Genomic DNA, 6234 nt, shown 5'->3' with positions numbered 1-6234 from the left:
CTTTTGACAATTAATTGCTTTATCGTGGGCAGCCCCATTTTCTCTACAGTGCGTCCCAACAAGTTAGCGCAGGTCTTCAGTGGCATGTCAAGACTTGGAGCAACAGGAGTGTTCTAAATGGCAGAACTCTGAGAACATTGGTTCCTATGGCCTCTCCCCCTTTAAGAAGAGGTTTCAATTTTTGGAAACACAGGGACTTAAAAATTTACCTTCCATGTTTCTCCTCTTGGTGTTCTCCTGGAAATATAAAGAAATTAATCTCTTCAATACATTCTAATAAATGGCAGAACTTTCTGCCAACTCTAAGGTTATTTCAAGTTTAATCTCATTAAAATCCATTGACTTTTCCCAAAGTAGCGATGATCTTTTAAAAGTCTATATTCAAAGACAAACTTATGGTTATCAGAGGGGGAAAGGAGGTGGGGAGGGATAAATTGGGAATTTGGGATTTGTAGATACTACCATTTTTATATTTCAGATGATCAAAAATGTGGAACAGAGATTGACTGCACAACAATGTGAATATACTTAATACTGAACTTAAAATTGTTAAGATGGTAAATTTTATGTTTTGTGTATTTTACCACAATTTTTTAAAAAAGAAAAATAACAAAAATGACAACAAAAATATGGAAACATAGGATAATGACCACCCATTATTGTATCCCGCATCCACCTTGAACATTTCCCTATTAGCTAAGCCAATCTGAGTTGAGTTTTTGGTAACTTGGACCCAGCAAATGCATGCTAAGTGTTGCAGAATTTGGTGCCAGTAAGTAGGAATGCTGTAATGAACAGATCTGAAACTTGATGGAATGGGCCGACCTGGAGAGATAGGGCTTGATCCTGGCTTAGAAAGTTAGCAATCCTCTTTAGGTGGTTGTGAAATAATTGGCTTGTCTGCCTCTTGAAGTTTAATATGCAAAAAATCGCCTGGGGATCTTGTTCAAATGAGGATTCCGATCAGTAGGTCTAGGGAGGGAACTGAGTCTGTACTTCTGACAGGCTCCCAGGTGATGCGAACACTGCTGATCCATGGACCACACTCTGTATAGCAAGGAGTTAAACTGATGTGTCCTGAAAGAGGGTTCATGTACAACGCATGCTGTTGCATTAGGAGGATGGGGAAATTTCAGGGTGTAGGATTGTCAGCAACTTCTTTTAGCCCATCAGCCCATGGTGATACAGCTTAATTGTATTAAGAAGAGGAACTTCTACATTAGATTTCTTGGAGAATTTTAAAAGACAAAAATAGCAAAGGAAATCCAGGGTTATGTGAACACTGAAAATATCCCACAAAGGGGAATGATCAGAGCTACACTTGTTGGAGCCATGATCTCTTGCTCCAGATGCAGCGATGAGCCAAAAATTCGCAGATCCCTAATCTGAGACTGTAGGCTTCTATTTTATTTTTGTAGATTTTATAAGTTCCAGGAAGGCTGAATCAAAGACAGGTTACACTCTCACACTTTGCAGTCATACAATTAAAAATGTTATTTAAAAAAATTATTGTCAACTCTAAGCTCCACAGAGGCAGAAGTCAGATCTATCTTGAGTCCCAAGACATCTCAGAACATCAGTGCCTGGCACGTACATGATAGACACTTGCTCAATAAGTGAACAATTACCTTTTTCTATATTTTTCTGCCCCACTGATCAGTGAGCTTATTAAGAGGAAGAACCAGGCTCGATTTATCTTTGTGTCTTCGGGGCACCCAAACGATTGCTCAATGCAGAATTATTTGAATTGTCCTGGACTGAATTAAATTATCAGGAGTAGCAGTGCCCCAGGCACTGGGCTGGGATTCAGGGGGGAAATTCATGACTTAGAACTCATCTCCATATTCATCGCTTACCCATGAATCATGCTTTCCGTGTCTGCATCCATGGTGGCAGTTGGCTGTCACAGCGCCTCGTGATACAGGCTGGCACTATTGTTCCCAATGGCCAGAGGAGGAAGGCGAGGTTCAGAGACGGAGTGACTGCCTGGGGTCACACATCTACTGAGCAGAGTTGTCGGGACCCAGGGAGATAGATCTTCTGACCTCACTCCAGGCTCACTCTCCACAGCACATGCTACCTAAGCTGGCTGGACGCCTCCCCGGGATAGCCGGAGTAGCTCAGAGAACCCAGAGCACAGGCTAAGCACGGCTCATGGTCCCTGGGGGTGTCCATTTTAGCTTGATGTTAAGTAAATTTAAATTTTTACATCGTAAAACAGACACAGATGAGTTCTGGAGGAGCACACAGAAGTGTGACTTTCCTAAGTTAAAATGTGAGATGTCGAATCTGAGCTGATAATAACGTAACAATATCGGTTCATTAATTGTGACGAATGTACCACGGTGATGTAGAAGGTTAACAACAGTGGAAACTGAGACTGGGTATATGGGAACTCTCTGTACTCCTTTTGCAATAATACTGTAAATCTAAAACTGTTCTTAAATAAAAATTTTATTTTAAAAGGTATGAGCTATCGAAGAAGCTGCAGAATCTGTTTCCTCCTGGAGTACCTGGTCATACTCCTCTTTTGTTAAAGGCCTATCAGAAGCCATAGTTAAAAAGCGTTACCCATGCCCTATTGTTTGCAGAGTAGAGGGACATTCTATAGAGTCTTGAAAGCCCTGTATTTCCAAAGGGAAGAACAAGAAAGCAGGACAGTAAAGCCTCTTTCTCTCCCCTCCCCTGGCCTCTGCCCCCTTCTTAGTGCTGTGAGAAGAGTGAGAGGCAAATAACCGCTTTGCCCTCCCCGGGCTCCCAGGAGAGCAGAAGGGCTTCTGTTACAGCACCTCACCCCGTCCAGCCTCCATCACGGTCTCCCAGAGCTGCACCCCCGCCCCAGATCATCTGGGTGGAGCCCCGGGAAGAAGCAGTGAGATCTGCCATTTAGGGTAAGTCCCAGAGGGTGCTCCCTGGCACCCAGTGGGCACCACCTACTCGTGCTGGGCTAGCCAGCAGTGGAGCAGGGTGTCTTCTCAGCGACGTCCATGCAGAACTCCAGCCTGCTTCTGGCAAACAGACCTAAGGATGGAACCTCACAAGACTAGGGTGCGTGGGTTCTGTTGCTTCCGAAAGCTTCTTCCGCCATCTGGGAAACAGGCGTTGAAGTTCCCCCTTCAGGCTGGAAAACAGACTTGAGCTGCTGTTTTCACCCAACTGTGAAAGGACCAAGATCCAGATGCTCCTCACCATGTCCTGGCCTGTCTGTTTTTGTACAGCTCAGGATGGACAGTGGGGCTGTACCTTGGGGAAGATGAAAGAGAGAAGAGAAAAATTCAGAAACTATACCCTCTAGCTACACTTTGAACAGCCACAGTATTTCAGTCAAGTCAGAAATGGTTTCCAGAAACAAGTTTTAGAGCTGACGGTCAAGAACTTAGGCTTGAATGATGAAGTTAAGCCAAGGTCACGTTTGCACCAATGTCATCATCTTTATCATCAAAATAAACATTACTGATTGCCCAGTATAATTTAGAGCTCTTGAGGAGTTTAGGAGCTAATCTGGGCAACAGGAAAGAGGCATAAAGAGATAATAAATAGGAAAAGCAAAGGAGAGAGAAAGAGAAGCAATATACGATGCTCCCTGGGGCTCGGCAGATAGGGGAGGCTTCATGAAGAAGATAGGGCTTGAGCTAGATATTGGGCTCGGACAAGAAGGGAGAGAGCAAGCCAGGAATGGAGGATGGCAAAGAAAAAGAGGCAGAGCAGGAATGTGCGGGGCATGATGGGGAAAAATGTTAATGGGTTAGTTTGGGTGGAATGAAGAGCTTGGGCAGAGGAGTGATGTGTGATGGACTGGGAGAGGTAGAGGGGTAGGCAAGATAGAACCATGGCTAAAGCTTGAGATTTTGTCCTTTGGGTAGCAGAGAGCCCTGGAGCAAAGGAAGGGGTGGAGAGGATTGGTGGCAGGGAGGCCACTGAGAAGGATGTGGTCTTGAAGCAAAACTGTGGTGAGTCAGAGCAGAACCAGAATGTAGGGAAGGCTAGAAGATGACAGATGCAAAAGATTTATGAAGGACAAATGGACAGGAATTGGTGACTGAGATGGGAGATGGGAGGATGGAAGAGGAAGAGAAAAAAGAAGAGTAGAAGCACTTGGGATAACTCGCTGGTTTCCAACCTCATCATCTGTATGTTAATTGAGAAGGAGGAAGATTGGGAATAAGGAGAGGAAAAAGACCAGAAGCACATAATATCAGGTGCTCAATGAATACCTATGAGGGAGAAATGAAAGGACAGGGAGACAGAATACCAATGGGAAATAGGAGAATGGCCTTGACCAAAAAGAGGATTTTTGATTAATGGAGAAAAGGAAGGAACAGCATTCTGCCCACTCCAGCAGAGAAGTTCTTGGGAACCCCCTCTGCCAACTCTACTAGAGTTGGGTCCAACATTCTGTGGCTAATTGGAGAAACTCATTGATACTGAGTTTGCCACTCAGAACCCTTGTGTTACGGCAATTTCAGAAGCCACCAAGCATCTAATGAATCCTCCCACTAAAAAATAGTTAGAGAAGACAGTGGGGCCTCTTTCTGTCTGCTGAGGGAGATACACAAACCATCCCAGACATTTTTCTCTTCCATAAATCCCTCTTCACTCTGAAAGGGGCTTCCTGGCAGTGTTCCCATCCTTTCCAAGGGCCTCTGGCTGCCAGGGTCACCATTCAGAGAACCTTTGCCATCTCCACGCCTCTCCTAAGGCCAGGATGGCTTACACCAGAGCACCTGGGTTCCTCCCTTTCCTGGGGTGAAAAGTGGGTGAGTCTCAGAGAGGGTAACCATTGGGGGACAAGAAGTCCATTAGTTTGGTGTTCTGAGAACCAACAAGAGGAAATGCATTTTAGCCAGGAAAGAAAAAAATAAGCTGTCCAGCTGTGATTGACAGCCAAGCCAGCAGAAGATGGGTGAAAACAGACAGCTGAGGAAGGGACCAGCTGGGTTTCCAAGGAAGGTATCATCCAAAATGGTGGAGATGGCGAGAAGGCCAGTGTAAGAACTTAAGTCACCTCATACAGAGAGATCACTTTGTCACTGACCATGGATGTCCCTTTAATCAGCATGCAGTGTATGTACAGCACGCAGAATTCTACCTCTTAAAGTAGAAGAGGAGAACCAACCATGTCCAAGGTCAGCCTCATCTATAAACCAAATTCCTGGAAAATGTGTGTGTGTGTGCGCACACTACCATGTGCCCGTGATCTTCACTGGGTATTTCCTGCCACTTCTCCTGCTGTTACTAAAATCTCTTGGAATCTCTGCCCCCATACATGAGAAGCTGTTGGCCTTCTTAGCCTTCTACTGGACTTCCTGTCTTCCAATCTCCATTTCTTATGGGCCAATTTGCCATTTTCTAATGGGGAGACATCTAACTATGCTAAACAGAGTTAACTAGATTGAGTAAGTCCAGGAACACATCATTACATGTCAGCAAAGCTCTGAAAATACAGATTAGCCACAGGACAGTTACACATCCACTGTGACTGCCTCCAGGTATGCCTCATGCCCAGAACAAAGGAAGGACCACCCTCGTCTGGAGCTGACACTGCCCCACCCCTGCCCATTCCAAAAAGATCGAACCTAAGACATCATATCATCTCATAACACGATCAAGACCCAGGGACAGTCAGATCTGCATTTTGCTCTTACCTTGACTCCAGTAGCTCACTATATATTGCACACAGGAAGGCAGTGTTATCCTATATGCTCTTCCAGAAGGAAGTTTCATTTTGAAATCATTCAGAACCAACTAGGTCAAAATCCATCTAAAGTCACACCTTCATTAAATCATAAGTCTCGAAACCCAGAGGTGAGAGCCTTGAGACACGTGCTTCAAAGTTCAGGGAAGGATCAGACAAAGAAAAACTTGGCTGAGAAGCAGAAATGTCTTTCAAAGAAAACAAGAAGAGCCTGAAGTCTCTCACTACCTTTCCTGGACAGCTGCCTTCTTTCGAGATGCCCAGCTCATTTGCCTGGATTCACCACAAGAGAAGCAGCTTCTAACTCCATTCCATCAGCCAGAGCAAAGGAATATCACTTTTTGGAAGGTAAATTCAGGGGGTTGGTTTTTGGATGATGAGTTTCTGATAGTCCTCCAGAGTATCTTCACCCCAAAGTATAATTTCATAAAAAGGCTAATGTGTTGTCAGTCTGTAAAATACACTTTTATGAAATTTCATTTTCATTGAACCTTCCTGTTTCCTTCCTGTATGGATTTAATGAACTTGATGGTATATAA

The sequence above is a fragment of the Vicugna pacos genome, chromosome 29 (assembly GCF_048564905.1).
Source record: "Vicugna pacos chromosome 29, VicPac4, whole genome shotgun sequence".
Taxonomy (NCBI): Eukaryota; Metazoa; Chordata; class Mammalia; order Artiodactyla; family Camelidae; genus Vicugna; species Vicugna pacos.
This window is presented reverse-complemented; position numbering follows the sequence as displayed.